An 11078-nucleotide genomic window follows, 5' to 3' on the forward strand; every position below is an offset into this window, starting at 1 on the left:
ATTTTAATATTAGATTTTGGGGAAATTACCATCTTAGCTCGTACAACAGCATAGTGAAGCGCCTGAAAAAATGAGTTTAAGATCTGTAATGAAATTTTAAGAAAGGGCAAAACAATACAATAATGCAAAATTATTGTGGAGAAAATGACAATGTCTCTATTAAAGAAATGAAAATGAAGCACAGATCCTTTCAATGTCAATATCACTCATAAGAAATTCTATAATAATTCTATAATAATCTGCACATCGCCTTTTCCTTTTTATATCCCAAATACATTAGATTGACTACTGACAGGTAAACACACAACTATGAGCTTATTCTCTAACAATAGAAGCAACAGCACATCTTCTGAGTCTGTGCCTGGCTGTGCCACGCAGAGAGACCAGAGGAGCGAGCGGCACAGTAACATTTAAAGTCTATCTGCTTTACATTACTGTACCAACAAGCACAGATGCCTTTTAAACATTCCCAGGAAGTCCAGAGGAGTAAAATACCCAGGAAGGAAAAAAGAGAGAGTAGGCATACAGTCCAGTCTAATGAGATCTGTTATTCTGGGCCATTTTATACCCACCTAATCACACGCTCAGATAGAGTCTGTGAAACCCCATCTCCCGCTGAAGACACTCCCACCACTCATGTGATCTGATTAGTATTTTACATGAGATACCAGCCCAGGCCAATAATGAGAGCTGACCAGAATGTTCCAGTCATTTGATGGGGTGGAGGCTCAGTGAGGTGGAATCATAATTAAGGGCAGTTAAAGACAGACCCCTGGATCAGCGGCTCCCATAATGCACTGTAAAAAAGGTGGCCCAATTAGTGCCTGCCCAGGAGCGCTTTTAGTCTGACCTGGCTTTGCATGCTCCAGCAAGGTGATTAGTGGTCAAATCCTACATGGGAGACTCCAGCTAAATCTTTCTTAGGCTAGTTTCACAACTATCTTTTAAAAACCATTTTTTTAATTTTTTTTTGCTTTTATAATAGAATGTGATTGCTACAAGTTGTAAAGCTGTGCATTATTTAAATGCCACGTCTTTATTTCTTACAGCAAATTAACTAATTGCATTAGTTATGATTACAATATCTTTTAAGGTTATACGGTAAGATCATACGGTAGATTATATTATATTATAAGATGTACAGTATATAAGATGTATGATAATGATCTGTGCTTTAGGTTTGAACATTTTATAGAACATTTCGGATCTTTTTTTTTAATTTAACAATGGGGTTTTTTAATCCTATTATAAGAATCCTCATTTCTCAGTGAATAAGTGAAGCGAAGCAAAGCGAAGCAGCGTCCTCAGCCTTTCCTCTGCCCTTTGTGGAGAGGATAGTCGGAGATAGTGGGTCCAGAAGAGGGTGCCATAGATCAGAATCCGAGCACACCGTGCCTTTCTTCCTCCTCCTTTTCTATCGTCTGTGGTGCTGTCTGGAAACACACACACACACACACACACACACAAACACACAAGCACACACAGACACACACAAGACCAGGCAGGGGAGCGGGCTCCTAGGTAGCTGCCTATTCTCCTCCAGAGCTCATAACAGTCAGCTCCTAATTCAGTACAGTAGAGCAGTGTTAATTACCACCCAGCAAGGCCTGCAGAAAGGGAGGCAGGAGGCCACAAAAGGAAAGGTATTTGGAAAAGAGGAAAATGTACTTTTGCTGTGAGGGAAGTAATAATGCTTTTATCCTGGACAATATAGAGATTTTTTTTCCTTTTCTCATTCTCCTCTCTCTCTCTCTCTCTCTATGTCTCTTTCTCTCTCTCTCTCTCTCTCTCTCCCTCTCTCTCTCTTTCTCCTCCAAACCAGTGTGTGTGCTCTCCCGCAGGACCTAGGTGAGGAGTTATTTCTGCATCTGGCTTGAGGTTCCACCGAGCTTTTACATAATCAAATCAATATTGCTATGATTCACCCTCTGGCAACGACTGCCTCGTGCAAGTTTCACTGGTGATGTTTGGCAGCTTACGAGATAAAAAAAGACAGAGAGTGAGAGAAAAAAAAAACCCTTAGTTAAAAATCTCTGGGCTATTGATTTCTTGCCTTGTTGGTCCTCTCCCTACCACCCTGCTACTCATCGCCTTCTCTTTCCTCCCTCTCTCCTTTGTTGTGTCCTCTGTGTTCGAGGTGTAATTTTTCAGTCAGGTAAATAAAGAAGTGGTCCGACAGCGAGGTGAGCTTCCGGGCCGAGGTGGGGCCCAAGGTGTGGCGAGGTTTCTCTGTGAGGAAGCACGGTAGCCCACTGCGTGATCCATCTTGATAAGTTGACGGGTTATAGACAGCAGCAGCACACCAAACGGAATCCTCAATGAAAGCAAATATGACAGCCAAATGTTGAAAAAAAAAAAAAAACACTAAAAAAAAAAAACCACTGATATCTAAAACACAAAGACAAAGCCCCTGAAAATACTACAGCGAAAGGCAGGTTTCGGCGCGCAGCGTTTCACTCGTTATTGAGCTGGGTGGTGGAGAAGAGGTGCAGAATGCTAGATATCATTACAGAGCTGCGGGATGACATGATGAAAAACAACAGTACCCGTCGCGCTCCCGAAAATCAGCAGCGAGCATCAGAGACAGACAAATCCAAATGCACAGATGAAACAAGAGACACAATGTGTGATTAGCTGTGCGCCGTATCCCCACAAGCAAAAAAAAAAGGCCTTATCAAAGTCAGCTTCTGAATGGGGAAAATTCAGATTCGATATAATGTGCATCTACTCTCCAATACACAGAGTCCAGCTTAGCAGAACTAAAAGGATATTCAGAAATCCTCTAACATGAAATTCACTGCCTTTTTTTTACTCTCTTATAGCTTCATGAATCTTGCCCCAAATATGACTTATTTAAAGGTTCATTGAGAGCTTCAAATTTCCTCCAGCCTTTTCATCTTAATACGCTTGCACCGTCTGGACAGGTTCAGCGCGGTCCTGTTAGTTGCCGCGCCGGAGCATAAATCCTGCCCCTCTTTGTCACTTTGATCAGCCTCGCTTCCTTTTCCTCAAGTGTCCATCAGGAATGTGAGAGGGCGGGGGACAGCGGGGGCGGGGAGGGAGCGTGGGGTGAGGTGACAGGAGGCGGCGGGAGGGGGCGGGAGGAGGGGGGGGGGGGGAGATATATAGCACATATCGCATCGCATTGATTCGGTCCATTTGGTGGACTGAACATGAACCCAATAATCAGATCTTGCTTAAGCACGCGCTTCCTCAGTAATTGACTCTCGCGTATTGATTAAGATGTTGATGTGTCCCAGTCCTGCTCCTGTGCTAATGCAACTGAGAATGAGTCTGACCCCCCCCCAAGCCCACAGCCCACCCCACACCCCGCTTTGCACACTGACACCGACACTGACATACACAGACACACTTACACACACACACGCAAATGCATGAACAGTCACACACCGGCTCAGAACACACGTACACACACGTACAAACACGCGCGGACGAACACATGCGCACACACACACACACACACACACACACACACACAGCCGGAACAAGGCTGTCATTGGGCTCAGTCTAATAGATAAAGCTGTCATGCCGATGCTGCAGTGTCTCACAGGGCCAGCAGACCAAATTAGCCAGTCAATAATTTATGTAGAATAAGTAAAGAGAAAGAAACACTGACAGAAAAGTGAACAACACTGGGTGGAAATGGCAGAGCCGTACGAATTGCTGCTGGATGTGATCGTTGCATTAAGAAGGTGAATGTGCTTGCGTTAGAATTATTTTTTTATTCTTCCCCTCCATCCAACAGGGGCTTGTATAAAACATTTCATATGCACATAAAAAGATGTACACATTTCTACATGAAAAGTTTGGGATTTATAAGAGGCAAACTTGACATATGAATGTGTGTACCGCTGTGCATTGTCACCATGTGCATGCAGGGGACATGGTGGTGGGATTTTGTCGATGGCAAATGACAAAGCTAGGTTAATGTAAAAAGAAATGTAGGTCATGCAATTGGTCTTTTACTTTAAATAGGGCTATTGCTTCCATAATAGCCCTTTTTATAATTGGCCTATTGGAGTGGTCATTATGGCATGCTAAAACACAATTTTGTCATAACATTTAGAATTGGAAATACATGTTATATAGCAGTTCAATGTGCCATGCTTCTATATATCTTGTGATTTTTGATCTGTTTATAAATTCAAATGGAAAAATGAATGAGAAAATATTTTATATATCTGGCCTGTTGCCTTATAAAACCCAAGTGTCACAATAGCTATGAGATGATATTTAGCTCCAGTGTTGTTCCCCAAAACGTCCATTAGCAACTGTAGAAAATATAACAGAAATTCTACTTCACCACAGTGAAACACACCCTGTGTCAGCACTGAAGCTGCTGTCATTGCGGTGTGTTATGTTCATCTTCACGATGCTTTGGCACCGTTGGAAGACAATTAGTGGCAGACTGAGAAAGTGCATCCAGAGGTTTTATGAATTTCCTGGCCCTTGATGATGTGCATACTTCTGAACTTTTCTTACCCTGTGACAAATTTTATTTCATATGTATAACAACTAAAAGACACAAAATAATATCCTCTTTTTTTCTGGACTGATAGTTAACCTCATCCACAAAAATGAACTTCACTGTTGACAAAGCTGCGATGATCTGAGTTTCCTGAATAAGTTGAATAAGAAATGCTAATGTATTTCAACAGCAATTCATGGGAAGTTGTGAGAGTTGATGGGATGTGGATTTTAAGCTCATCCACATGTACACAAATCCACCATGTTTTGAAATACCACAGTGATGTAAGCAGTGCTTTATACATTTTAGAATAAACCTACAACATACGCATGTTTCCAACTTTTGGTGTACAGCTTTCTGTTGTTTAATGTATGCAAATTTTTATAATGAGGCCCTGTGTCATATCTATGTATTTGTATTCAGTTGGTGCAAAATAAGCCTGTTTTATACTGTAAGGCAACTGTATGTATTTTGCAATTCTCCGTATATTATTTGGGAAACATGATAAGGCAAAGATATGGAAAAAGAGTATTTGTAATTTTTTGACATTGATACTGTTGTGGTGTTTCAGCAATCAAATAGCAACACTGAAAAAAAAAACCCCAAAAAAACAAGTCATCTAATGCAGTTTAGTCATCTAATTTCACTTTGAATTTACAATCACTGTTTTTGACATTATAAATGTTCAATAATTAAAAGAAAGAAAGAAAGAAAGAAAGAAAGAAAGAAAGAAAGAAAGAAAGAAAGAAAGAAAACAAAAGCATGCATGATATACTGAACTAAAGAAGGAAGAACTAACTGAATTACTTGAGGTATGAAGATGAATAACACATTATGAAATACCTTCATTTTAATTTCAATTGACTTAGGGCACACTTTTTTGAAAGAATTGTTTAAACAATTGAAAAAATAGCATAATTTGAGTGTGATATATCACAAATAAAAGCTGACACAACTAACTTGTTTACTCAACAACTAGAGCACTGCTAGAGATACTTCCACTACATTAACCAGGTGAAACAATTAGGTTTTTTTTGTTGTTTTTTTGTGTGCATATTTTCATGCTTCAGGTGAATTTTTACAATCATTTTTTCTTTTAATTTTACATTCTTTTTGACATGTAGATATTTTATCTCATTTTGTCCAGTGGTTTGTTTTAAAAGGAAACTGTTGTTGTGAAAGCACTGATGAATTTAATATCCATTTTCCATTCAGTTCATATAGTCAAGTTGGAGCACTGCACTGCCGTCTGCAGGTTAGTTAAGAGCTTGATGATACTCAATAAGGGACTCTTGTCACTGAGTGTAATCAAATAGAGGGGCAGTTTGACCTGTGTAATAAGTGTAATGCTTATGCATTATGCAGTTTTCACATTATTGCTCCCACAGTGTTGTATAGAAATGAGCTGCTCCTTTCAGTCACTTAATAATTGCTGCTGAGTTAGTCTGAGATACTGTACTTGTGTCTGCTGGCTTGCATTCATTCACCAAACAAGGCAATGCAATACTGAGAGACAATTAAACGTTGACCTGGCATATTACAGGTCATACTAAATTGGAGGAATGTTCACTCAAATTAACCTGCTTCTCTGTAAAATGCCCACTGCAGCTGAGTATCTTGTAATTATAACAACTGACATAAACCGTGAAGCAGTTTGTTGATTCCTTGTGCATAAAGCTTCTCTCTTGCAGATCAGTGAATATATTACCCTCTCCCTGACACAGTTTATACAAATATTCACAATTGATTCCACTTACTGTAGGTTTTTCATACACCTATTAGACTATTATGAGGAGCTCTTGAATGACAGTAGCGTCTGTTATTGACTGTAACTTTATTTGAGAGCCCTCTATTGTTTTGTTGGACAGCATGGATGATTCCTGATTTCCATCTCCTTTGAAATACACGCACACACACACACACACACACACAGGCTCACCAGCACAGCAACACAGACTTAACTATTAAACAATGCAGGGTTACAGTGGCAAAGCTTACGAGCACTTTTGTTTGATATTAACCCTTATCTTGTTGGGACTGCTAGTCCCATGACAAGAAAGAATGTTGCCAAGGATCTGGGAGTAGAAAAGACTGCTGTGTGTTTGTGTCTTTTGAAAAGCAGTATGTGAGTGTGTATTTCTGTGTGTGTGTGTGTGTGTGTGTGTGTGTGTGTGTGTGTGTGTGTGTGTGTGTGTGTGTGTGTGAGTGTGTGTGGCCTTCAGGCCTCTCCTAGCCTGCTCCTGCCCCGATGGGAGGGCTGCCTGTAGCGAGGTGAACCATCACTCTGAACCACCCACCCCCTTCCTTCTCTCTCCCTTCCTCCTCCATCTCTCCCAGGAGTGGACCGACACCTCTCCGCTGGCCAGAGGGAAGACCAGCGCCTCTCCTGGGCCTCCTTCCATGTCTCCAATCAGCCCGCGCTGCCATGGCCCTAGGGCTGCAGCGATGTGATAATCTCTGCCTTTTGCGTTATGCATTGCCCTGATGAATTCATCTTGTGACCACCTGGCACTCGCTGTTAGGAATTCGAGTGTTGTTTTTGCAGCAGAGGCTGGGGCGAACGCTGTGAGGGACTGTTTTCTGACTGTCAGAGAGACCCTCTTCTCCTCCCTCCCCCTTCTCTTCATCTCTCCTCCTCCAACATCGGCAGAATGTTTTAACCTCTCAGAAGACCCTGGCGTATCTGCTGTTGTGGTGGCAGGAGTGGGATTCTTCACCTCGGCAGGACCTGTGTGGGAAAAAGCCCTGCTTGGTATTTAAAAACGGAAGGGCTTTTTGCTGTAAGACAAATTGAAACGCAGGAGGCTAGAGAGGAATGTGGCTGTCAGAGTCAACAGCTGCTAGTTTTTTGCTGTGAATAATCACTGAGGTTGACCCATGGAAGCTGAGGATTGTGTAACACACATTTCACAAAATTAAAGGTCAATGCAAACATATGGCCGAGCTTGTGCCCCATAACTTTTGACTTTCTTCAAAGCTGCTTTTTTGACCTCAATTAAATTATGGAAATAGAAACTCAAGGCAGACAGAATCACTGTTGTGTTACAGTGTTGGGTCTGTTTTATAATACAGGTTCAATCGAAATAATGAATTAATAGATGCATTTTTCATAAACCCTCAGCAAAAATGTGCACCCCGATGCTGAAGAGTCCAAATTTGAATATGGTCTCACATGTATGTAGTCACACTGCACTTGAAATAGCTTGTGGCTCAAAACATTAGAATTTCATATTTCCTTCTTGGCCGCTTCTGTGTGTGTGTGTGTGTGAAACAGAGAGAGAGAAAGAGAGAGAAAGAAAGAGAGAGAGACTGTAAGCAAGAGAGCAGGAGAGTGTCCATGTCCTTGGCATCACACCAAATCTATAATTTACACTTTCACATAATTGGACTTTGCCTTTGCTGCTTATTGATTGTGGGTCCGTGTCTTCTCGTTTTCTGCAAGCGACAGAGCAGCATGGGTAAATATTTTAATAAACCATTTGGAAAAATTGCTTGACACATCACCAAGATTTGTCCCATGTTTCAGAACGAGAGAGAGAGAGAGAGAGGGAGTGCGAAAGGGAGAGAGAGAGAGAGAGAGAGCGAGAGGGAGAGTGAGAGAGGGAGGAAGAGAGTGAGAGACCACCAGGTGATGGCATACACAGAGCAGAACCCAGGAATGGGTCAGTTCTTTTGATTTCACACTCATTTAATCATATTTCATATGAGCCAGACCAGGACACTAAACAGAGACACACCACTCACCACCGGGTCCCCTAACAGGACATTTTTTCAAACCCTCAGAAATGTATTTTTCCACAAAATGAAAATAATCAAATGAAGGTTCGCCCTGTTTATTATGCCTCATTATGTTGTACTGTAAGTGGATATGATAAATTGCGCTATATACCAGGCACGCATGCCAGGAAAATCTGATAAGAGAAATATTTACCCCCAGAGTTCTGCCAGTAAACCACCAATGATGGATGAGCAAAGGACAGAATGTGACTTTAATTGGCTGGGTCCTGCAATCATGGATCCAAAATCTACAAAGAAAACATAGATTTCCACACAAAATTCCAACTGTATACAGTTGTAATTTCTATCTCTGAAACTGTTGTGTTGTTCAGCTGTTTTTGTTAACATGTTTGTCAGATACAAGCCATAAAAAATGGATCTACATTTAAAAAACATTTGGATGTTCTATTCTTGGCATTTCATTCTGGCAGTCAAGTGGCAGTAAAAACATTAACTTAAATAGCCAATAATGTTAAATGTTTTTATCAATTTTATTAATTTGCATTTAAAAGAGGCAATTCAAACATATAAGAAATAAATCAGAGTTACCATAGTGTTGAAATTCTAGTGACAAAACTGCAGCAAAAAAAAAAAAAAAAAGCAACTGCTCTTTGTCAGTAAAAACATCTGACACATGCTGACAAAAAAGTTGCTGGAGTCAGATTTTAAATAGTGTTGAAGTCCCAAGTTTTGTAGTCTCAGCACTAAGTCATCTAAGACTCAGACAAGTATGATACATCTTAGGGCCAAAGTTCCACAATGAAATATTAATCAGAGAGAGGTAGCTTGCCAGGCCGCTGTCACTCTCCTATCATCCACAGGACTTTAGACTTGTTAGCCGGGTAGCTACGGGCGAGAGCCCATGGCTGAAACTATACAAGGAGTTGCTGAGTGGGCAGGTGTCTTTGTGTCAAATCTCTCACTTGTTTTTCCTGGACTAACTGTTTGTATTGCTCTGCCTCTGATCGTGAGGAGTAACCTTAATCGTGGTGGGTGAAGCCAATCTCTGTGAGCTGTCATTAAAACGGACCTCGAGGGCATAGTAGTGCGGTAGTAATTTTGCACTCAGGGCTATTGAAATCGCCATCTAAGGAATCACTCTTTTTTTCCCCCTTTTCAACAAGCTGGCTTCAAATCTCTCTCGTCTTAATCCTTGGAACATTGTTTGATTGAACATGACAGCACTGTAACTAAACTTGAAAGGGGGCTCAAAATACACGCTGCTGTTGTGGCTTGCTTTGGAAGTATCATCAGCTACTTTTTAGGAAGTTTGAGGAACCAAAATTGGCTCCGATCCTTGATGTTGAAAATGTGTTTCCTTATCATGCTCTAATGATGGAATACGTGCCATACATGACTGAAAAACTGCATCTAGTACATTTACAGTGCAGCACCATTTTATTTAATATTTATTAAATATAACCTTAGAGGAGCTACTTCATTTTGCATGAATGTATGTAGGCTTGGAACATTTCTACACTGGTGCTACTGCTACTCTTTGGTACCTTATTTTGTTTACTTTTGTGACTCTCACTGTGGTCAAACCAACCCAAGGATGGAAGGATCCAGTGAAAAAGGTGGAGAAACCCAGGGTTGAAGCTTCAAACCAAAGTGTGATGGACTTGGGGCAATTATACTTAATTGGGCCCAATTGGTTCCCTTAAAGCCTGTCTTCACTCAATTCCTAGTTCAGAGTCAGTGGGCTGCGAGTCAGGACTGGAGTGATGCCATTGCTCCTGGCATCTGGTGAACTTCCACTGAGCATGGCTCTCCTTAACCAACCCTCAGCCTCTCTCCGGCTACTGCTTTACTGCTGGCTACTTCATGGTTACAGTCATGTGCTTTAGGAAAGGTGCAGTATATTCAGGAATATGGATTTCAGTAAATGTCCAATATGTGAAAACCACCATCGCCTGACATCTTTATAAATAATGGAGGATTGACGAAACTATAGAACACTGATGTAAATTAAGGTTATGATCTGGATTATGACGAAAAGTTTTAAACCACCCAAGTTCCTTAATAGATTGTTGATTTGGTGGTCAGATCTGTGGTGTGTGTGTGTGTGAGACAGAGAGAGAGAGAGAGAGAGAGAGAGAGAGAGGAAGGCAGAGACAGAAAGACGGAGAGAGAGAGAAAGAGAGAGAACGGATAGAATAGAATAGAATAGAATAGTCCCAGTGTGCTGCTGACTTCTAGTAATCACCCGGTAGATTGTGTGTTCTCATTTAGGGTCTTCCTCCTGCTCCTCTCTGCTGCTGCAGACTAATAAGCATGTCCTGTAATCACGTTAGCCGCCCCGTCGGCCCCAGCCAGGGGACCTAATTGGGACAGAGCCTTGGACAAAGTGAAAATTAATAACTTTTGTCAAGCTCCTGGCGCATTGTCTTATGAAGCTGCACAGGTCAATTAGAAAGCGTGATACGATAAGGTCCAAGCAGCAGAGGAGAGCTGACTCAATTAGGACAGGGACTGGACTGGCGAGGCCCGAGCCAGAGAGGGAGATAGAGGGAGATTTCATCCCTAAACTGCAGGTTAATGTGCTGCAGAAATGGACTGTTAGTTGCATTTAAATGTCTTTTGTAAGTTAAGGGGACATGGCATCATACAGATCCACTGGAGACATTTACTATCTGGAAACATTTTTCTATCTCCACATCTAAACAAGACGTAATGGTTTTAAACAGCTGCCTCACTCACTGTGTGTGTGTGTGTGTGTGTGTGTGTGTGTGTGTGTGTGAGTGAGTGTGTGTGAGTGTGTGTGAGCTGTCACAGAGATAGACTGTTCCCATGCAAGCAGTACAAGCCCCCG

The sequence above is a fragment of the Centroberyx gerrardi genome, chromosome 3, assembly GCF_048128805.1.
Source record: "Centroberyx gerrardi isolate f3 chromosome 3, fCenGer3.hap1.cur.20231027, whole genome shotgun sequence".
Classification (NCBI taxonomy): domain Eukaryota; kingdom Metazoa; phylum Chordata; class Actinopteri; order Beryciformes; family Berycidae; genus Centroberyx; species Centroberyx gerrardi.